Genomic DNA, 24,923 nt, shown 5'->3' with positions numbered 1-24,923 from the left:
GGAAGAACGACTAGACAAAGTATGGTTGTCTATCTTGTAATCAAATCGACAAATGTCATGCTTACGCGAATACGAAACAGAAATGCACTTGTCCTTATTCAGAAGTAATTTGTTTCTGGAGCACCAATCGGGCAGCAAGTCAACATTCGATTGTACCAGACATTTCCAACCTGATGTACACCACATTTACCAAGTGATCTACCCCTCGATTATACACATGAATTTAGCTGTTAAATTCAATTTATTAAAGAATACACAATCACATTATAGTTATACACCAGAAAGTTGTTTGGAAAATGATAATTACAAATTATATTTTGATCGAACAGTTTTAACTGACAATCATATTAAACATAACAGACCAGACATTATTATTTTAAATAAATAACAAAAGCAAGCATATCTTTTAGATATAGCTGTTCCAAATTCACATAATATAACACAAAAATTAATAAATATTTAGAGCTCTCTATGAGAAATCTTTGGTGTTTATAAAAAATTCCGATTTTACCACTTATAATTTCAGCAACGGGAATAGTACCACAATCTCTTTTTAAAAATTTAAAAAATCTGGATTTAGTTAACACATTGGCAGTTGAAATTCAAAAAGGTATATTATTATACTCATGTCACATCGTAAGGAAGTTCGTTAACATTGACACAGAACATAATAAATCACAACAAATTCAAAACGAATGCCCGTAGAAAAAATGAAATTGTTAGAACAAATAGGTTACAGGGTTCAACATAATAGTTGAAGAAGTGGGGCTATTAGCTATTACTGACTGCTAAACAATAATTGTTATGTACCTACATACAGTGCGTTCGTAAAGTTCGGAATAAATTCGATAAAACTGTAAGCATTAATTTCTGAGAAAAATCCTCGAAGAGGGCAACTTTATTTTTAAAATGTCCGTATTCCTCAGTACTTTACTTATGTTGACAGCTTGTCATCTCCTAATTATGACGTCATTAAGAATTTTTTTAAATGACAATATCCACTTTTTTCTTCTTCAAACTAGCTAAACGATGAATGAAAAAAATTGATACCTTACATAACAATTTTTTTGAGAAAATGACAAATTTTACTTTAAAAATTTAATTTAGATTGTGACAAGTACCTAAAAATAAATCAAAGCCGACTATACTAGTATTTTCATTTTTTTTTAAATAAAATTTAGCAGAATTTACAACTGTAACTAAAATAATTGTGCAACACAATCTATTGGTACTAATAAGTAATAACTTGTATTTTGTAACTTGTAAATTCTTAAATTTTGTGCAACAGGCCCCTGGACTTGAAAATAACCAACTCTGGGGACGACTCCCAATGAAGATTCAAAATTTTCCTGAAAGAAATAAATTGTGTGTTTTATGTATGGAAGCAAATTTATTTTATAAAGTGGGACAAGATAAAATTGTTGGAATTGTGAGTGCTACATCTAGTGGAGGATGTGTACAAGCAGTGCAGAATAGTTCTGTTCTATTAATTAAAGGAATTTTTTCAAAATGGAGCCAACCACCAGTATATCAATTTTCACATTCTTCTTGTGCTAGTGAAATACTGGAAATGCTTGTCAAGGGAACTGTCCTAAAGTTGAAAATGATTGGTATTACTGTATGCGTCTTAATTTGTGACATGGGTTCTAACAATATGGAAGTAGTACGACATTTGGGAATCACTCCGGCTACACCTTATTTTGTTATTGAAAATATGAAAGTTATATCGCGCGTTCAAATAAAATCCTGGGCTGGGAAGGCGTTGGAAACCGTCAATTGTTGTGCTTTTTTAAAGCGTAGATTAATTGGAGTATGTTGACAGCTAACCTCAAATTTAGAGCCAAAAAATTTTTCTTTCTTTGCAATGTTGCAATGTTTTACATCAAAAATAGAATAACGTAACGATTTCTATTCTCAAAGCAAATATCTAAGGGCACCCTTTGCTGAAAACAAACATGTTCAATTATGTCCCGATTAAACATAAACAAATCTCATTCGTGTCAAACGGCGGGAAATTCAAATTTTACACTGTTTTAAACGGTTTAATTTTTCCAACGCCTACTCAGCCCATGATTTCATTTGAATGCCCGATATTAATGTAAGAAATAATGTTCTTAAATATAATTTTATGTATGAGAAGGTGATTTCATGGCAACATATTGTTGATTTTTATAAATACATATGACAAAAACTATCTGTTGCGAGGTGCACCGAAACTCACAGATGCGCATATATTTCCCACCAATTTTGATAAAATGAAGGTGAAATTAGCCTCACAACTGTTCAATGCAACAGTAGCACATAATTTAAATTTGTACGTCAGATTTGGCTATTTAGATGCAGCAGCAGTTTGGACTGCTAGTTTTGTGGAACGAATGGATAATTTATTCGACGTTTTAAATTCAGCGAACATAAACCACCCGAAAAAATATAATGTGGCATTTAAAGCCGAATAATACCAAGTAGATTCTTTAAAAGACTGCTGCTTATTTTTGAAGTGAAACTTTTTATGGAAGGGTTTTGAAATTCTGATCGGCAACCTTTTTGTGTGACGAAAAGTGGTGGGGGTAAACACTGTCTCGCACAACGGTTGCGCCAATATTTCCATCTCACTTAATTTGGAGTCTATGTAAGTTAATCTGTTTGACACGATACAAACATCCCTTAAAATTGTGTATACTTCTGTCTTTGTCACACTCACGGCACTTATCGATAATGTCCTCTCTTTTAATTTGGAGGCTTAAAAGTGAACAATGAATTTCACATTTCGATATTGTTTAGTGTTATCGTTAAAATATACAATTTTGTTGTAAATATGCGCAGAAATAACAAGAGGGTGGCGTGACAGAAAACGTACGAGGGAAGTGACAGTTCAGAATGTGAAAAGAAAACGTGCGAGTGAAGTGACAGTTCAGAATGTGAAAAAAAACGGTGTAAATAATAAAGTCAATGAACCAGCAACTAGCACCTCGGCTCAGCCACCCCCTCTTGCACCTATCAGTGATAATTTACAATATTCTGATTTCCCTGTAATACAAAAGTTTCATTTCTATCGTGCGTCTTTACGACACACTCTCTTTTTTTTCCAAATAGAGTGTTTGATGCTTGGAATGAACTTACTGAAGAAACTGTAAGCGCGGTCAGTTTAAGGGGGTTGGTTGCGGCTTCATTCCGACTGTAATTTCTCTGCACAGTAACATTCCTAAACGTCATATCAACCTATTCTATTAATTTTTTTGTTTTGGGATTACTCAGTCATTAATAAACTTAACAGTTAAATTTCTTGTTTAATACTTGAATAATGATCAATACTAAAGAAGTAAGTCCTTCAAAAGAAAAAAAAATCTCATCTGATAACAGGTCGATTACTTAATAACAATACCAGAATCAACCAAAATTGAGAAACTCAAAAAAGACCTGTTGCTTAAACAATAGCAACTAAAGCAAAAATCACAATGTGCTTCGTATCACCCGGCGTCAAAAAAAAGCAAGTGTATCACTGTCTACGATCTCCCGTGTATGTATAATAACATTGCATCCATAACAGCCAAATTACCTTCGTTACAGCTCTACCTTCAATTAAATAAACCTGTGTGTGTGTTCATTTCGGAAACGTGGTTGTCATCCTCTATAGATGATGCTGTCTTACGTCTAAACAACTATCTTATATACAGAAACGACAGAAGCAGCAAGGGTGGTGGCGTATGCATATTCTTGGATAAAAAATATTTTTGCAATTTTAGAATTACACGTTTAAATGTGGACCTGCCTCATATTGAATCTATCTTTCTACAAGTCAGCAACTCAAATCTATCTTTTACTCTAGGGTGTATCTACCGACCTCCTAACACAGTCATAACTGATGATGTAATTTTAACACAAGAACTCCAGTCTTTAAGTGCAAATTGCAGCAATTTGATGATTGCTGGTGATTTCAACTTCCCTCAGTTGACCTGGCCAATAAAACAACAATCCGAAAATACATCTAGTAACTCTCTATTTGCAGATTTGATAATAAATTCCAATCTACAGCAACTTATTTTAGAACCTACAAGGTACCGTTGTGGCCAACGTCCATCTCTACTTAACTTACTGTTGTGTAACGAAAATAATGTAATTTATGATATCAGTCTAACATCTCCCATTGGTAAATCTGATCATGTAGTAATTGAATATAAACTCCAATTGCTAATAGACAACAAACCTAAACAATTTCTGAAACATCTTAACATCATTAATTATACCAATCTTAAGGAACAACTGAATTCTACTGATTGGTCCTTGGTTTTTGATGCGGATGATTCAACATCTTCTTGGAATTACTTCAACGACTTACTATCATCAGCAGTCTCTCAAGAAACTATTACTAAAGTGGTCACGGTCAACCCTTCTCATCCCTGGATATCTCTTGATTTACGTCGTCGTGCTAAAATGAAAAAAAAGTTGTGGATGAAGTTTAAATCTTCTAACTCTCCTGTTGATTATCACAACCATCGTAAATTTTCTAATAAATTATCCTGCGATTTAAAAAAGGCCAAATGTTTGTACGAAAACAGAATACTTAATAGTAATAATAAATCCGTATACAAATATATAAGACAAAAAATATCTTCCACAGTTTCGACTCCTCGTGTACAAAAATCTGATGGATCACTCAGCGAATCTGACCTAAAGACAGCCAACATTTTGTCCAATTTTTTTGAAAGCGTATTTGTTAAAAAACCGCCATCTCTTCCGCATACTATTCACAGACCTTACGTGCATGATTCTCTAGAAACTGTAATATTAAACGAAAACTTACTACTTGAAGAAATGTACCGCATTAATGTAAACAGTGCTCCTGGCTCTGACAATATAACCGCAAAGACACTCAAATTTTGTGCTGATGCCTTAGTTCAACCTCTGCTCCACATTTTCAAACTCTCTTTCCAGTCTTCGTCTTTACCTTCAGGGTGGCTAAAAGCTCTAGTAACCCCTATCTACAAGAAAGGAGACAAAACTTTGGCGTCTAATTACCGTCCTATAAGTTTGACATCCATATGTTGCAAGCTCATGGAGCGAATTATCTCTAAACAGCTTACTGAATTTGCATTGAATCATAATGTCATTCCCAAAGAACAACATGGTTTCCTTCCAGGCAGATCAGTGTTCACCTGTCACCTCCATTGTTTAAACAAATGGACATCGGATTTAGACAATTCGAGACCAGTTGATGTTGTTTACTTGGACTTTGAGAAGGCGTTTGACCGGGTCCCTCATAGACGATTTCTTCTTAAGTTAGAGCACTTTGGTGTACGCGGACTAATGTTGAGGTGGATTCAAGCTTTTCTTTCAAACAGAACATTCTCTGTTAAAGTGTGCGATTCCAAATGTTATGATTGCACTGTGGCTTCGGGTGTTCCTCAGGGTTCGGTTTTAGGCCCTTTACTCTTTGTTATATATATCTCGGACCTCAACTCTATTATCGACGTTGATCATGTATTCTTTGCTGATGATGGCAAATTATACGGTAACCCATCTTCGCAATTTCAATCCATCCAGGATAGTTTGGTAAAGATCTCCCATTGGTGTCGTGACTGGTTGATTCAGCTAAACATTGAAAAGTGTGAGGTCTTGCATTTGGGTAAGAATAACCCGCATCTCGCGTACGTTATTAATAATAAAAATCTGAAAGAGGTTGAGTCTCATAATGATCTGGGTGTGATTGTGAACCAGAATTTGTCGTGGTCCGACCATGTATGTTTCATAACAAAACGTGCCAACAGATCGAGTTATTTAATGTTCAAGGTTTTTCGTCGTCTTGATTTTGAAACTTATAAAGTCTATATACGTCCTCTGCTGGAACGCCCCGCCAAAAGAAAAGCATGTACGCCTCGTACATTAGAAAACAGAAGAACACTGACAAATTGCTTTTGCAAAACTTGTGATACAGGAATGTGTGATCAGCATGCAGTTTTTACATGCCAAAAATGTAATGAAGCCAAAGATAATATCCAGGACGATGGCTCAGATTAAAATTAAACTTTGTTGCAGATATTACTTAATTTTTTCGTTAATAAGAGAGTAATTACTATTTTGTTTGCTGTTAAGAGAATAATTATATTTTAGAATTTTTATGTGTATTATTTGACTGTAATAAAGATATTTGCATCTTTATCGGTATCTACAAGTACTGCAGAAAGATCGTTTTCTACACTGTGTAGAATAAAAACCTATCTTAGGAACACCATGAGTGAGTTTAGCAAATTTAAATATCCATCGAGAAACATCAGTTGAATATAGCAAAGTTTTGTCAATTTTAACAGAAAAAGGACATCGCAGACTCAATTTTGTTTGTAAAATGTACGTAACTTACATTTATATACCGGATGTATTATAAAAAATCTTTGGTGCTGTAACTTCCTTATTTTTCATACGATTTTAATAAATGATATCTCAAACAAAATCGTTTTAAATGGGCTACAATTTGAATTAATCCAGTATTTGTTCTCGAGTTCTGTTTTTGACAGATGATAGTCAACTTTTTTTTTCAAATTGCACTATTAACTTTTTTTCTCAGTTTTATAGAGATTTTGATTTTGAATATGAAAATGCATGCTCATGTATACAAACAAAAAGAAGACATTAAAAGGTAATGTATTTTTTTTAATCAGGCAGTCACTTTAAACAGTAATAAAAATGCATTCTAATTTTGCAAAGTGACTAAGAGAGCTATGGACATTCAAGACAATATGACTCCAGCCGATAACAGAGATGATTTAGTAAGAAGAATCGTAGCAGTATGTGAACAAATACCACCACGTCAGTGGAAGGTGTCGAATGTGCTTTAGAAAGAATGGAGGTAATTTCGAACATTTGCTATAGTAAAAATTATGGTTACTTGATTTTTGGAAATTCAATTTTTTTTTATTAAAAACAAATTTTTGATACTTCGTTTTAATGTTTGTGTATTCAGAAGATAAACGTCTATCAGAATAAAGATAAAAAAAATATACAGTGCTACTTAAAAAAACAAAGTTAGCTGCGGTCTGTCAAAAAATATGTAAAAAAAAAATCATAGCATTTCGGGCTATAGCGTTTCTAAAACGATCTTGTCTAACGTATCATTTATTAAAATCGGATAAAAAATAAGGAAGTTATAGCACCAAAGATTTTTCATAATATACCCGGTACATGAATGTCCATTTTTTGCATTTCAAAGTGTTTACAATAAATGTATCTATCTTAAGTATGTTTGCGTGAAGCCCCCCCAAAACGTAATTTCTGAGTGCGCCCCGGTGCACAGGGCACAACCAAGGCACCTAAACTATATAGGTATGCTTGACTTGTACAACGCAGCACATGGGGAAAGGGAGAGCGCGGTGGTTGCGACGATTGCTTACGTCACTGGTGGAAGCTCAGAGCTCACTCAGTAAGGAAAGTATCACTTTATAACTGAAAGAGATGTTGTTTTTAGTAGTTTGGTACTAAATCTAGTACTTTTCGGTGTCATTTAGTACCCTAGTACTTCCCAAACGAATTTAGTACAAAAAAAATAGTTATTTTTGTATTAAGTGCGCAAAATTATTGTTTTTTGTTGGCGCATGAGAATGAGTTTTTGGTCGAGACCGGTTAGGTTGAGACTTCAAACTCATTCGAATGCGCCAACAAAATAATCATCTTTCGCATGAAATACAAACATTATTTTTTCTACAACGTTAAAAAAAGAATTTGATTTTTGAAGGCAAATTAGATGAAGAAATCAAAGTATCAAGTATTGTGACACGTCATTGTAACTTAGGAAACGGGCAAATGAACACTATATACATTTTTTCATATGTGTTAGAACAAAGCCTCCTAAAGAATCAAGCCACAGTCATACGCAGCCAAGAGCTAGTGACGTCACGTTTGTCGTCTGACCTGATACGACTGGTACAGTACGGTCCTACGATAACTTGTCACCAGAGTTGGATTTACCACGGTTTGATTTTTAATTTATGATCATGAAAGTAATAAAATATATAGAACTAAAGGATATTTTTATCGTATGTCAAATCTCATAGGTATTTAATTAATATCAGGTAAGATCGTATGGTTATTAGTATTACACCTCATCCAGAATATTTTTAAAAAATTGAGTCTCAAATTAGGTGCGGAAAATTCAGGAATCAGTTCTTCTCAAATTCAGTATTTGACAAAAAAGCTAGAAAGCTTGGATGCGAAAGAAAAATATGTTAATGTATTATAGTTTCTCATAAAGGGGAAAAAATTGAAGGAATGAGTGCCAATACAAATAATGAAGTAGCTTCAACGGTTCAAACTTTCATGATAACGTCGATTTTATCGAAAAATTATGATGTAGTAGGACTTTTCCCAGTTAAAAATAGAGAGACTGATTATTATTTGACAGATTTATTAAGCGATGTTATTAAGAACCTTATAAAATCTGGTTATCACATTATATGCATACTCTCCGATAATAATTCGGTGAATGGGAAATCTTTTGAAAAAAATATCTGGTGGAGATCGAAAATATTGTATTAAAAATCCTATACTGGAAGATGAAAAATATGATCTGTTTTTAGCTTTTGATTCTGTACATTTTTTTTTTAAATATTAGGAATAACTGGCTATATTAAAAAATTCAGAACAAATATTTATCTTTCCAGATTTTCCCGATGCCAATAGTAACGATTCTGCAAATATTAATCTAAATAGAGCTTGTATTAAACATTTAAAAATCTTACATAGAGACGAGGAACATAAGTTGGTCAGATTGGCACCTGCTCTTTCTACAAAAGTCTTGAATCCGACAAATATTGAGCGACAGAACGTTAAATCGAATTTTTTTCTAAACACCAAAGATTTCTCATAGCAACGGAGAGTTCTAAATATTTATTAATTTTTGTGTTATATGTCTGTGTTATATTGTGTGAATTTGGAACAGCTATATCTAAAAGATATGCTTGCTTTTGTTGTTTATTTAAAATAATAATGTCTGGTCTGTTATGCTGAATATGAAATTGTACGATCAAAATATAATTTGTAATTGTCAATTTCCAAACAACTTTCTGGTTTATAAATATAATATGGTTGTGTATCTTTTAATAAGTTGAATTTAACTGCTAAATTCATGTGTATAATTTTAGCGAATATATCATGACGTTTCTTATATTCGCTTTGAGTCAAGAAGAAATGATGTGTTCAATGGTTTCTCCTTCAGTTCCGCAAATCCTATATTTATCAATAATCGATTGCAATTATTATTACTAATTATTCTAAATTAAAAAATTCAGGGATCTCAAATAAAGCGGCAAACCAGAAAGAAATTAAAAAATTAAATAAATCCAATGCTCTCAAGTCTTAAATTCCTTTATGTTTTTATGTTTTTATGTTGTGCTTCGCGAAAAACTTATTGTCCATTTATTATTTGTATTATAGAATTATATTTTTATTTTATTGTTGTAATATTTGTTAATTTATTTACATATATTGTTTCTTGTTTGAATGTTGGTTTTCTGAAAATAAAGGAATAAAGACACTCAAATATAAATTATTGAGAATCTATTCTTTCTAATTTATTTATTTAATAAATGACTGAGTATTTATAGAAGTTTAAAATTCATTTTAAACGAAAGTTGATTGTATCGGTGACTCAATTCCTTATAGATATGAGCGGATTCGACCCACAGCAGTCGGACGACTATTGCCGCCATTAAAACCCATGACTGTGGCTTGATTCTTTAGGAGGCTTTGGTTAGAATCAACCCATCCAGAACTAGGTCACTATACGTATGTGGAGGAGAATAAGAATGAACATTCTTACTGTCTTCCAAGAAATGTGCCTAGCTGGATTCGTCATTTATCGTTTGGTGGGTTGATTCAACCCTCAGAAGAATTCTTGGAACATGTTCAGTTGATGGAAAAAATATTTTGCAAACATACACGGAATCATTTTACAGGAATTCGACAAATAAACGTGAAATTATTGCAGAAACTTTCTAAAAAATGTACAGTTGATGACGTTATCATAAAGACATTAGTTAGACAATGTATTTTTATCAAAATAAATTTTTTAAACGTAGAGCTGCAGCAACAAAAAATTAATTATAGTAAAAGAAAACGCGCTGACCGTCAAGCAAGTAATAAATTTAAAAAAATTACAATGTAACGTATTGTAAACTTTAACATTCGTGAATAATAAATTTTTCCAACGTCGCTTATGAAAATGATACTTTCATCACTAGTGAGGAAAATGGAGAAAGTAAACTCACTAGTGAGGAAAATGTATTTAACAATCTACTACATTAACAATCTACTACCTACTTAAAATTAAAACACTGTTATTTGTATTAATTGAAACTCCAGATCCGGAAGATTCAAAAAATAGGGGAGTAAAATAATTATAAAGAAATTTAAAATTGAAACTCATTTTCATAAGCGACGTTGGAAAAAATAGTATACACAATTCGTGTCAAAGTGCGATTTTTTAACTCGCAATACTATCCTCACTCGCTGGCGCTCGTGAGTATATTATCATGTATTGCTCGTTGAAAAATCAGACACTTTCATCACTTATAGTAATATACCATGTTTCAGATGATTTTATTATGGGATAATTTAATTCTTTAAAATTATTTGTTGTAATTTGCCGAAATTACATTTAAACCATACGCACAGAGGACGAGTCTGGGGCTTTGCTTTCCACCAGTGACGTAACAAACAGCCAGCCCTGGACATGAGCAGTGTCACTGTGCGAGTCTAGCATACCTATACTGTTTATGTACTTTGGGCACAACATAAGGTTCCAAGATACTGGTTATGTGTCTGCACTTTTTGGCCTTGATACACAAATAAGTACATAACTATTTTTCTCACAACATGCAGGCAAGTAAAAAATAATGATGATATTAATAACAGTAAAGGCTGAATTGAAAATGCCGTCAAAAAACAGATTTCAGATAAGCGCGGACAAAGTAGAAACCTGTGTTACGAAAGACGGCGTACATAACTCGGGTTAACTGACGGAAATTTAACTTTCCTCAACTGGAACTATGAAGACACAAAAAAAAAACTTTTGGGACAATAAGTAAAATCCTTACTGTTATAAGATAGATACATTCAGTGTTGCCATTTTGGTGGTTTTGTCACTAGATTTGAGATATCAGTGACAAATTCTGAGCATTTCAGATTAGTGACAAATCTGGTGGTGAGTTATAGTTACACATTCAAAAACTTTACCTATGGATATTTATTTGGTCATTCAGTAGATTGTTGTTAGTGGTAGCCAATAGCCTAGTCAAGGTCAAACCAGCGGTAAAAATTCGCGCAAAAATCGAAGGTCGAAGCTCATGTGTCATGTCATCACCGCCTGGCGTCGACAGGCCGACGCGTCATTAGGTCACAGAATAAAAAAGAAAAAAGAATGTTTATTGTTCTCTACTCTGTGCTGAGTGTTCTGTGGTCTGTGGCAGTCTTGTGCACTGTTGTGGGGTTGTGGCGTCATTAGTCATTTGTCATTCCTAAGGTAAAAGGTAATTAGTAATTACTAATCTCCTTAGTCTTGTTGTATGCTGGGACACTCGAGACAGGTCCAAAAAATTCAAAAACACGGTAAGTTGGTTAGTATGAACTAAGTAATATTTATGTAAAAAATTGTTTCTAGTTCACTGCATATTTCACCTGAATCTAAACTTCAAGAACTTAAAATGGCAAAGCCATACACACAACACTTTAGAAAACAGTGGACAACTTTGCCAGCATTTAAAGATTGGTTGTCTCCACATGCAGATGAGAAGAAAGCATTTTGCAAATACTGTCAAACAACTTTAAATGCCAGGTTAGCTGACCTGAAGAAACATTTGGAAACATCAAAACACAAAAAAGCGTGTTCCGTCATGAATGGACAGAAAACCTTGAAGTTTCAAAAGGCCAAGTTTGAGGATGAAAAGGCAAGGACCCAATTGAAAATAGCTACACATGTGGCCATTCATTCGGCAATTCGAACTTGTGATCACATGGTTTCTCTTTGTAATACCTGTTTTACTAATTCTAAAAAATCAGGTTTTAAATTAAGTCGTACAAAATGTACATCTTCAATTGTTAATATTTTGGATCCACATTTTAGAAAACTTCTGAAAGAAGATATCAGTAATTGTCCTTATAGTTTAATATTGAACGAGTCCACAGATATTTCAGTTCAGAAACTTTTAGGCGTTGTTGTTAAGTATTTTAGTGCAAATAATAATAGAATTTGTTCCACGTTTTTGGGATTAGTTCAATTAGGAGGAGGGACTGCTAATCACATTGTTGATGGTGTGCTGAGATTGCTACAATATTTGATTTAAATTCTAATAATTTATCTGGTATTGGAACAGACAATGCCATGCCAGTGTGATGACTGGTATTAATAATGGGGTCCACATTAAACTTAAAACTGAATTAAATATCCCCAACTTAATACTCTTTCGTTGCGTATGTCATTCTTTACAGTTAGCAATTAGTGAGGCCTGTAAAATATTACCAACTTCAGTTGAATTTCTTGTAAGAGAAACACACAATTGGTTTTCTCATTCATTAATTAGAAGACTGAAATATGAGCATATCTTCAAAATTTTAAATCCTCAGAGTCAACAGGTACCAAGAATTGTGCCAGCCGTTAGTAATACTCGTTGGATGTCAATTGCTAAAGCAGTGTCAGTAATCATTGATCAATGGGAAACTTTACAGGAACATTATCAAAGAACACATATAGAGGAAAATTGCTATACAGCAGGGCAACTTTATCTTATGATAATGATATGAAATTGAAAACTTTTTTGCAGTTTCTACATCCTATATTGGATCAAGTTAAACAAGTGAATAGTCATTTTGAAGCAGAAACTAACGATCCTTCCAAGTTACTAGATTCTTTAATTCATTTAACAAAGTCAATAGGAAATAAGATTTTATTACCTGGAAGGCAAAACACGTTTGATTATTTTACTGAATGCATTTCAAACGTTCTTGATCCAAAACCTTATTTAGGTTATGCATTTGAAACAGCTCTACAAAATAATAAAATTTCTGCAGTAGATGAAAATGAACTGCGGGAAAGATGTAAAAATATGCTTATTGTATTGTTTAATGAACTTCAAAGTAGATTTCCCCCAAATATTAAAATATTGCAAAACCTTAACTTAACCTCTGTAAACAGTACTTTAAGACACAACAAACAATCCCTATACTATATTAAAGAACGAGTTTTATAAGGGTTGATTTGGCGCACGAGTCCCAAGTGTAGAAAACGACCCGTAGGGGAGTTTTGTATAGGACGAGTGCGCCAATGCCCCTTTAAAACGAGTTTTTTTATGTTATTTTTTAGAATTTGCACCCTTGTTTTAATTTTTGAATTAAAAAATTAAATTTTTCAAATTCTAGGGAATTTTGTATTAATTGGTAATTCAACGTAATGGATGCAACTATTGATAAAAATTTTCTTAGAGATCTATTAAATCACGAGTGCTTTAAGAGATACCCATAAACGACTCCAAATTGAATACAATAATAGACCTATTAGAGACGCAGATTCTAAAAATACCTTTACTGGATGCACATGAAGCAAATGAAACTGTGATTCAAAAAAAAAAAAAAAATAGAACAACAGTGAAGTGATGTTCACTTAATTAAATGGCAAAATTAATTTTTGAAAGGAAGTGCATTCTTACAAAGACTGTGCAGACAACAATCGCTTTAAAGAACTTTCCTTATTTGCATTAAAAATGTTAACACATCCTCATTCAAACGCTGACGTGGAGCGCGTATTTAGCGTAATGAATACAGTTAAAACAAAATTGCGGAACTGTTTACATCTAAGAACATTAAATGCAATTTTAAACATAAAATATGGTTTGAAATTAACCCAAAAGTGTTGCTATGACTATGACTTTCCAGATCAGCTTTACAAGAATGTTGTAACTTCTGAAAAATATGAATTTGAAATCTATCCTCTGGCAATTTTCTTGAATCTAGATAATAATAATGAAACAATTGGGACTGAAGAAGAAGATTTCAATGATCTATTTTATGACCACGAATGATTTTTTTTTACTTTTCTTGTTTTTGTTACACATTGGATATTACATAGTAGACCATATTATATTAGAGTACAGTTATATTATTGTTAAAGAATTATAATTTCAGTTTATTTTGTTTATAAGAGTTATGTTTTAATAAAAAATGTTGCAAAAATAAAGAAATAACTTGCTTCAATTAAAATTCCCTACTTTTAAGAATCTGGTCAATTTGTGTTGAGAAGGTGGATTTTTTGGCTAAGTCTAGTGATTTTACAATACATCGTTCTGGCAACACTGGATACATTTTCTTACCATTGCAAAGCTGCCTGCTCCAGAAAGTTCCTTTTCGTATCTTCTGATCCAAATCGAATCTGCATCTCAGCACTATTGAATAGTTGCACATGAAAAATTAACAAAGTTCTCACTTGGTCAAGGATCGATTGAATCACGTTTAATTTACGAAAATATCGGCTCTGTCTCGCATCGTCATTCGTCATGAAGCAAAAAACCGGCGATTTCTTGTGTCTTCATGATGAAGAAGTAAAAAAATCACCAATTGATTCTTATTCGAAATCCTATTCGGGCTCGTTATCAATTTTTATTAGTGGAATTATTGAAACACATCATACCGAATTTTAAAACCTTTCACTTTAACCTAACCATAATAAAAGAAATATCTCTGATGACCACAACCGCCATTAACAACCGCACGTTTTTTAATGTCTATGCAACACAGCACATGCGTCGTGCGCTCACGCTTGTTACTTGTCTATATTTAGGTATGCCTACTACAAAACATTTCTGTGTATAGAGTGTTGTCTACGAATGGTAACAGAATCTCTTACTTTACTTTGAAAGCGATAATTTTATAATTTTAACAACATTCAAGACGATTACAAACAAACCTGTTACAGATACTATACAAAAATTGGTATCCCTTAAATTGGTCAATTTTAGCGTCGATTCGGTTTTTCAAACTTCACAATGGAACGATTGGCGACGTACTGTAAAAGTTATTTACATTAGAGTACGGGATGTGAATTTTCCGGCACGACAACTGGTTTCGGGCACGATGGCGCAGCCGAGTGCCTGATTAGTTGGAGGGCCGGAAAATACGTCCCGTACGACATTTGTATTAGACTTTTCGGCTGACCAAAATATTAAATCTTTTAAAAATCAAGACTAATTTTATTGTAGAATTTGACATCGTCAATAAAGAATCGAATGCTGTGGAATCAATTCCTTGACGACCGTGACCGCTCATTTGTTTTTTTCCTAACAAATTATTTGCCGGCTAAATTTTCACGGTCGTGCTTCAAAATTTGATTTTGGTGTATTAATCGAGTGAAAAAAATGTCTATTATATAATATAGAGCGAGTTAAATGTGACACCAGAGGCAGTACAACTAGTGGCAGGACTAAATTCTGAATTATTACCACAAAAATCGAAACAACGTTACATAGGACAATTTTTTCTCACGAAAGTATGTAATAACTATTCTTTAATTCACAAATTTTTAATAAACCATATTTTATTACAGACAGTTTTATTAATAGGTGTTTGTGGTGCCTGTCTCCGAAAGGAGTTATATACTCTGAAAATGGAAAATGTCAAGAGATGATATTATATTGATAACTGACACAAAAACCAATATTTGTAGATCGTTTGCCATTACCAATCCAAACTGGGTTGAAACTGTGAAGAAATATATGGAAGTCAGGTTAAATTGATATTAATACAATTTCAAATAAAATTGACAAATATTTGAACCTTGATTGCCCTATGGACACAAGATTGAAGTTCCTAAAATGATTCGTGATGACTGATGGCCTTCCTTCAACATCAAAAACAAAATGTACTATGTTGCAGCTACAGCTCCTCAAACAATGGTGAGTTGTGTCACAAACTTCGATACAGTGCTTTAATCTACTTAAATTTTTAGCAGTTGCTTCCAATGTAACCATCCAACATTGAGAATTCCATCATCAGTACTGTAAGAGAAGCACCAGTACAACATATTGACATTCAACCCAAAAGTAATAAAGCTGACAGTTACCAAATTGTTTCTGCATTGTTCTCTAAAGTGGAGAATTGTAACAATAATGTTTACAACTGTAATTTTACAAAATAAATTATGTTAATAATGTTGCAAATTATTAAAATGTCTTGTACTTAACCACTACTTCCTGGTGAAAACGAATCATCTTTCTTCAGGTGAATACAAGATTTTGGGGTTAGAATGTTTTGTAGATTTTTATTTTCCAGTTGCACTTTAGCACTAACAGCTAGTACTGGATAAAGTAGGTACACAAAACCATATATCAACTTCTGTGGTTTTGTTTTATTGTGCTATTTTGCAGATATTTATGAAATACCTGACAATTGTCAAACTTTTTGACATATAAAGCTGCCAACCCAATAGGTTGTATTTTCCCTGTTACGATTATTTTCTTTTTCGATCGATATAAATTAAACAAACACATTTATCGGAAAAATTATACAGGGAAATGTGTTTTTTTACACTAAATTAAAGTAACGTATGGACACTTTAATTTTAAATTAACTGTGAAAAGAATAAATCAACGGTGTCCGCACATTTTTCCCGTACTCCACCAGATTTTTCCCACATTCCACTAGAAATTTTTGACATTGTACGGGAAATCGCACCTCCCTTGACCTAAAGTGTAAGGTAACGCTATATTTCCCAGATTGGGAGGCCGAAAAGTATTTTTAAATTCGTAAGGAATTTTGGCTTAAGTCATAAATAAACCGAACAAAGACCCTACTTAAAGAAATTTATTGTGATATTGTACCTGTCAATCACTAGGCGGTCTCGGAGAAAAAAATTACCTGGGGTAGTACTCAAAATATTTGTCGGAGACCGTCTAGTGATTGACAGGCACAATATGACAATAAATTTCTTTAACTAGGGTCTTTATTCGGTTTATTTAGGGCTTAAGTCAGAATTCCTTAGGAAGTTACAAGCACTATAACAAACTTAATTTTCATAATTAAAGCCGGCAATGACTTTAAACTTAGGTTGGCAATATCGTTGACACCTTGATTTGAATTGTCAAAGTGATGATTCACAATTCAATACAAAATATGAAATACATAAATACATACATAGAAATAATAACCTATGGAACGAGCGTGCGCGAATATACGCGATATGGAACCGTTGCTGGAATCGTAAGTTAGGCAACCCGCTGTGTTCGTTCTACAGGGCAAAAAGCTAGGAGTTTGCGATGACGCGGGCTTGAAATATCTATTTAACCCCTTCAGATCCAGCGCACATTGTAATGTACATAGAATTTATATACAGGATGTTTTCGTAGTTGAGGCGTTCCTTATAACACGAGATAGTATACATTCTTAAGAATTTTAGCCTAACTCTTCTTAGTAAAATGTTTGAATTAAGGCTCGCGTTTATCTGAGTTTGAAACGGTCGAAAAAGTGGATTTTCGATCACGTTTTTTGAGAAAACAGTACGAGATGAACGTTTTCTCTCTTTACTACATAAATTATGAACATTTCTATTAGTGAACTATGAAGAGAAAAATATAATTTTGTTTTCACGAATTCGTTAAAAAACCACAAATAAAATGCTCTGCTTAGAAGCTGTGTAGGCAAAATGAAACGAGATATCGAAAATATCTCACGTCATTTACTAGATATTGTTATGAATGTGACACAGACGAAAAGTGGTGTTTCCTACTTGAATACTAGTTGAAAAAAACGAAAAAAATGAAGTCATTTCTCAACGTTAAAATTTTACGTTGTAGACAACCAACCCTACATGCTACCTGAGCTAACAGCTTACGGAAAGGGAACTATACAATGGTACAAATTACATCGGCCTCTTGCTAAGAAATTAGGAAATACTTATAATAGGTATTTGCATTTTTATTCCAAATTTGTAACAAACGATTTGAGCTTTATTAACAACAATCAATAATACTGCTGCTCCATCAGGAAAAGCTTCATCAGATTATTATATCACCCATTTTAATATTACGCAAATTTCAATCCTTTTTTTTAAGTGGAATAATAATTTCCAGTAATAATGCACTATAAAAATAAACACAATTTTTTCCTTTATTTCATGTCAAAATTCCCGATCTCTAAATATTTTATTTTATACTGTCCCGTAGATGTTCGATTACATTATCAATTTGATTCCGGTAGGTGAGTTATAACAGTATCAGAGCCGGAAAATGTCGCTAAGGAACACTTGCCGGACTGTTTTATTTTTACAAATCAAATCTAACATTGAAAAGTGCAAAAGTCGAAAAATATTCACTTGAGTGCTTCGAAATGATACATTTGTAATACGAAAGTTGATTAGCAAACACGAGTGTCATTTTTTGACGTTTTAATTTTTCGAGGCGGTAGCCGAAATTTGTGAAAAAATGATACGAGTGTTGCGTTTTAACCAACTTGAGTATTACAACAGATTATTTCAGAAGGACAAATGTATGTAATTCGGTAAGATTATTTCATGAATAAAGTTGTTTAATTAAAGTCCTTTAAAATGGTTGCAAGTTGCTCGTCAGAAGTTGACGATTCATGTTGACATTTGATATAAAAATAAAAAATGTGACACTAGTATTCACCGTTGTCTTAAAGATTAAAAAAAAAACATTTGAAAAAGGACAATAAAAAATTATCGAAAAATTATCGCTGTAAACCAAAAAATAAAGCCTTACGATTGGTCGAAAACGATAATAAATGAAATAATCATTGTAAAAAATAATAGCAACGGCCGTTGCCCCAGGAAAAAAGATGATGCGATTTTCACAAAATAATGTGATTTTTGAAATAAAATTATGATACAGAACAGACTTCCAGCATGAAATAATAGTATATTATTACATGAGTACAGAATAAGTAAAGAATAAAAATCGTTACTTGCCGGTACCTATAATCCTATATTTTATGGCAAATTTATCTGACTCTAAAAGCCCGACTAATAAACCGATAATGTTCAATTATTCACCGAAGGGACACAAGATGAAACCAACCATTTCATTGTAATTTTACCTTAAAAATATTTTGCCATAAGGGTCATTTGTGTCTCATTCATAATTCTTGACAAATCAGGTAGAAACTCCGAACTAATATTCATTCTCTCATCTGCAGGGAGTAAATGCAGATTTAATCGTAATACTTTGGGAAAATACAACTACACAATGCTGCTCCCTGTATTTGGTGAATATTATACTTTTATTAGTCGGGCCAGTTGTTCTGAGGTCGGGCCTTCAAAGTCAGAAAAATGTCCTATACGATCAAATTGTAGGAATATTAAGTACCTACAAAAAAATAATAAAACTAATTCTTAGCTCAATATTTTTAATTTTTTTAAATTTAATGTTCCTTTTGTTAAAAAACAAATCGGGAGAAACACAAAGGAAAGTCTGAAAATTCGGACAAACTTCAAAAATTATAAATTTTGTATGCACTCTCGACCATAACTGACGACATTTGTAATTGATTCTTTTTTTGTTCGGTTTGTTCCCGGGATGGAAATAACTCAATTGAAAAAATGTTTTTGGAAAATTTGGAGAAAAATCTGGAAAAACGCATTTCACCCTAAATTAAAATTACATCCGTTTTTACTTTTGTGTTGTTTCGCGATCTGTCCAACAAATGTAGTTGTTTTATTTCTATACCAATTTATTTCGCTATCGGTTTTTTCACTTGAACATCGATCTTGCAATCGAAACGTAAATAAAACACTTTGAGATTCATTGTGATTTCAAATTTAATGGAAGAAAATAAATCATCATCACAAACTAATTTGCTGAAATTTGGATTGGACAAGACAACGTCTGTCGGGTCAGCTAATAAATAATAAAATGGAATGAAACAACAGTTTGCAGTGCAGCCAATTCAGATTTGGCATTGTAGGACTTGTCTTTCCAACACAAAATTTCATTTTATCTCCGTATTTAGGTACGGAACAGGACAGGATCGTAATCCTCTACCCCCTACTGAGCGTCTGTGACCAATTCAAGGTACCTGCGTCTCTCGGTTTGTTTGACCCAAGGAGGTTTGACCAAAATATAAATTTGTAAATAGAGGACCCACTGTACATCATCTTCGAAATTTCTTTCAGGTAAACGCGAGCCTTAACGGAGATAATTGATTGTATATTTTTATTGTTTTCTAAAATTTTGAGTCCGGTCCTGTTTATTTCTCCGCTGTACTAGATTAATAACTGACGTGGCCCAGGATGGTGTCTTTCTGGAAATCGCTCTGTGTACTCTCTGGACGCCGCAGCTGCATTCTGATAACGTGATAATATTGCCCATACATTAGCAACATATCTGTGAGCTCATTATTTTCGTAATGATAAAGCCATTCCGAATAATTAGATGACAACTTTGACAGTATTTTTGATTAACGTCCATGCTCATTTGATTTTTTTTATCAATTCTAATTTCTATCAAATCAGCGCAAATTTGAGCAGGACCGGTTTCAAAAATTTCAAAAAAATTAACTTATTGTGTCTTCATTGCCGTACACATTTTACTAAGGTGACTTTGGCTAAAACTCTTTAGAATAACGCATACTATAACATGTTAAAAGGAACACTTCAACTTCGAAAACACCCTGTATTTTTTATTTTTTTCAAAACTTGTGACTTATCTTGAACGAAATATGAAAACCTGTTGACGCTACCTCTTGTAATGTACTATTGCGGCCATCCAAAAGTGAACGGTTTTTTTTTTATAGTCCTAAAATGTCAAAGTTTGACACTAGCGTTAAAAAAATTATTGAAACTATTTTTTTTAAATGCTACATCTCACTCCGATTCAGACAGCTAGGGCTATTGCAAAGCTATTTTTTTATAGAAGAAAATTGGTCGTTGGCTACTTTGGCGAAAGCACAGATTACTCATATAAACAGATACTGCACTCGGACCTCGAATTGTTTCCAGTTTCAGTGCGCAAGTCTCTGTTTTGGTTCGCACGAATTTAAAAACCTGTTTAGTTGGTTTTGTAAATAAATACGATAAAGAAGAATTTTCCCTTAGATTATTCTCTAAAACTGTATGTCCACATGAGAATTTATTATGCATTAAAATATTACAACCGCAACATAAATTGCCCAACACTTAAAAACAGAAAGTTATTGAATGTATCGCATTTGTGACTTTGTGAAGCATTTATTTGATGTAGTGTAAAAGATAAAACGGCCTAACCCAGAAAATATAGAAATATATACTTTTTTATTATACCTGAATCATAATCCCTGTTTTTGACACTAAAATGCGTGCGAAAAAGGGGCCTTTAAAACGCTAAAGCTTTAAGGCTTGCTTAGGTAACAACAAATTCACCTACATTTTGAACATTGATAAATAAACATTTATAGAAAATTTATAATAGCAACGAAACAACAACAATTGATCATTTCTATATCAATAATTAATGACACAGATTACTTCGAAAAAGGTATTTCAATTTACTTTTTTTGTTATAATTTTCAGATTGTAGTGCAGATATAATAAAAAATAGCGTATGATACACGTTTATATATAAGAGCCTTTAAAGCACTTGCGACGTTAAAAGCACTCCGCTCCGCGTCGTGCTCTTAAATTTGTCGCGCGTGCTTTAAAGGCTTCCTTATAAACTTGTATCATAATATACTAATCCAGATTCCGCATTATTATCGGAAATTTTCGCATTGTAAATTAAAAATGTTATATAATAAAAATATTCAATCTTAATATAATAGTTATAATTGACTATACTAAGGACAACGTCTTAGTTACCAATCAAATAGGCTGTTAAGACGATCTGATTTACACAGTAAACATTTCTGACATTCGAATTGTCTTAATGACATTTTATTTTTTAGAACCTAAAACAATAATTGTGGACTTGACAGCAAAATTCTAACCTTAACTTTTTTACGTGGCAAATGTGATGAAAAGTTGTACAGATTGAATCTGGCTTTGATTCTGATTGGTCAATTACTATATAACATTATATCTTTAGAACCCAAGCCTAATAATAACTTACAATTATTTGGTATAAATAAAACTGTGGTTTAAATTCACTACAACAAAATTTAAACTTATTTCATGCCACAATTAAGTCTGTATGGGTTGGCCCGTCGTTTCCATTTTGATTGTTTTATTTAGAGTAATTGATTTGTTTGAATTGTATTCCTTTTTTTATTATTTTTTCTTTCTGAAAAATATATTACGTTAATATTTTATTCTGGTTTTATTTTCTGTATCCTTTTTATGGATATAACATCAATAGAATTGATTAGAACTCTTATTTGCTTTATTTACAATTTTAGAATTCCGCGTCGATCGGGTCACATTTTAAATTCGCGCGAACCAAACGAAAGCTACTGAGGCAAGAATCTTGAACGGCTACAATCAATGCATTGCTGGTCAAGTGCTATCTGCTTATATGAGTAATCTGTGGGGAGAGAATTACATTGCAGGATTGCAGTAAGACTTGCATCTTCAATTGTATAAAGAGGCGTTGGCAAGAAAACAGGCTTGAGAGGCCAACACGAATAGGTGTTGGAAAGGTTTCTTTACTAATTTTAATGGATTAATTACTTCTCAGCCTCATTTTTATTAAAAACGCCAATGAATACAGCCTGATTTAATCTAACGAAAAATACGGAAATTTTCGCAATCTATCGTTCACTTTTGGATGGCCACGATTGTACATTGTAATGATCATTTCGACTGGAAAGATGTGGATCTAAAATTAACATTGTACATTGCAGTGTACATTCGTGCTGAAATCGTTTTGTCTATTGTATGAAAAAAGTTGTATTACTGCTTCATTTTTGCATAAGAGCAAAATTAATGCACATTAAATTTATTTTAGTAAATTACGTGCAATGACTTCTAAGAAAAAAAAATTTTTTTTTGATGGTCCAAGAGATGTTCAAGAGTTAACTGATTTGGTAATGAATGGTGATCTATCAGACATTGAGGACATCGGTCTCGCTGATGCAGATGAGAATCTCATCGATGAATTGCCCGTAAATCATAATATCACCAGAATCGGTCAAGATGTGATGACTCATAGAGAAGATATGTTGAGGACCAAGATTTTACAGAATATAACGAAATAGCGGAAGAAATTAGAATAGAAAGCGAAGATGACGATGGAACAGACGTCGGCGAAAACGAAAATGTATCCAGTGAAAGTGATCCTGACGTTCCGTCAACAATCAACATCTACAGCTGGAAAAAAAAAAGAAAAAGAATGATGACTGTTGTGAAGAAACCAAAAAAACCAGAGAAAAATAAAATTAAATGGAGTAATGATCCATTTATTCCGCCCCAAATTCCACAGCTACAACCAACCAATACAAACGGAACTAGGACTAACGTTCTTTTTCCATTTGAATATTTTAACCGCTACGTATCACACGAACTTTTTGAGCAGATATCAAACTTCACCAACATGTATGCCATGCAACAGGATACAATTTTTAAGCCCACCTTCAGTTCCGAAATAAAAGTTTTAATCGCTCTGCATATCATGATAGGATGTCTAAATAAGTTTCCTAGAGTAAAAATGTACTGGGAGACCGTCCTGGGCATAGGAGTGTTTCTTGAGAATATGACGCGAAACAGATTTTCTTCTCTAAGAACCAATCTTCACCTAGTAAACAATTTGGACAAACCTGAAGGTTGCAGTGATAAATTTTTCAAGGTTCGTCCCCGCATGGACTCCGTCAGAACATGATGCCAGGAGCTGGAGATTGAAGAAGACCTTCCGATAGGTGAACAAATGGTGCCTTGTTCCTGGCCAGGTTTCAGTAAAGCAATACATTAAGGGAAAACCTACGCCTTGAGGGATAACAATTTTTGTTCTTTGTGGGAAAAGTGGTGAGGCATACGACTTCATTGCGTATCAAGGCAAAACAACAGAGTTCAATTAAGAAAATTTGAGTAAATTTGGCGAAGGCAGCACAATTGTGTTACAATTAGTGTTGTCGGTCATTTAAATGTCCGTCCAATAAATGACTGGCCATGGTCATTTATCGGACACGTCATATTGATAAATGTCCGGACATTTGTGAATGTGCGCCCAATGAGCAATATAACATTATATTTTTTTGTTTTTCGTCTTACAGGTTTGTTAAATGATTTCGCAAGTAAGTATTTTTCAATTTTCATCTTAAACAGGTCTGGAGACATCTTTCTGAATACATGAGGTAACACATTATAAAATTTTATTGAATAAAAGTTAAGACCGTGTCTCGATCTGTTCAATCTGAAAACGTCGAAACTGTAGTCGCTTTTCCTTGTGGAATAGTTATGAAAGGATTTTAACTTTTTATATTGATCAGGATTGTTTTTGATATATTGCAGACATCTTAATATGTATAAACAAGGGAGGGTAAGAATTTTTAATTTATTAAAATATAGGCGACAATCTGTGCGATATCCTGTATTTGCCATTATTCTTATTGCTCTACGTTGGAGCTTAAACAAACGTATTGAAGCGGGAGAATGGCCCCACAAGGTGATGCAGTATTGTAACTGAGACTGTATTAAAGCAAAATATGCACTTCTTAGCGTCTTTTGTGAAACACAATTTGACAGATTCCTCAGAAGAAAAATATTTTTACAAATTTTGCTTGCCAGGTAATCAATATGTTTATGCCAGAGTAAATGTAAGTCTACGAAAATACCAAGAAATTTAGCGCTTTCAGTTTCGTCATTTGAGATTTCTGATTTTTTCAAGGTAAAACTTACGTTAACTGTTTTTTCATTATTCAAATGCAATTTATTTGACAATAACCAGTCTCGTACCTTGGAAAGAATGCTATTTATTTCTGAATTTAGTCTGACAGCTGATGCCTCTGACAGACCGAGAGTAGTATCATCTGCATAAAGA

The 24,923-nt window shown here is 33.1% G+C and overlaps 3 long non-coding RNA genes across 5 annotated transcripts in view; 1 reads left to right on the top strand and 2 right to left on the bottom strand.

Annotated features, from left to right (window-relative positions):
* The window catches only part of LOC138140545 (uncharacterized), a 100,400-nt gene extending 85,474 nt beyond the window's left edge, over positions 1-14,926 (bottom strand). Inside the window, exon 1 of one of the 2 annotated variants that reach the window (XR_011162595.1) lies at positions 14,346-14,926. This is a non-coding gene — a long non-coding RNA (uncharacterized lncRNA). The remainder of the gene's footprint in view (positions 1-14,345) is intronic. The other variant, XR_011162596.1, reaches the window with a different exon arrangement.
* A 3-nt stretch (positions 14,927-14,929) lies between these two features.
* Positions 14,930-16,196, top strand: LOC138140544 (uncharacterized). The gene is made up of 2 exons (XR_011162594.1): positions 14,930-15,517; positions 15,575-16,196. It is a non-coding gene; the product is annotated as an uncharacterized lncRNA (long non-coding RNA).
* On the bottom strand, positions 15,511-17,014 carry LOC138140543 (uncharacterized). 2 transcript variants are annotated; one of them, XR_011162593.1, is made up of 3 exons: positions 16,212-16,936; positions 15,805-16,146; positions 15,511-15,729 (listed from the first exon to the last, which is right to left on the bottom strand). It is a non-coding gene; the product is annotated as an uncharacterized lncRNA (long non-coding RNA). The 2 variants fall into 2 exon arrangements; XR_011162592.1 differs by lacking the exon at positions 15,511-15,729 and having other exon boundaries at positions 15,783-16,146; positions 16,212-17,014.
* Positions 17,015-24,923: the final 7,909 nt, after the last annotated feature.

The sequence above is a fragment of the Tenebrio molitor genome, chromosome Y (genome assembly GCF_963966145.1).
Source record: "Tenebrio molitor chromosome Y, icTenMoli1.1, whole genome shotgun sequence".
Lineage (NCBI taxonomy): Eukaryota > Metazoa > Arthropoda > Insecta > Coleoptera > Tenebrionidae > Tenebrio > Tenebrio molitor.
This window is presented reverse-complemented; position numbering and strand designations above follow the sequence as displayed.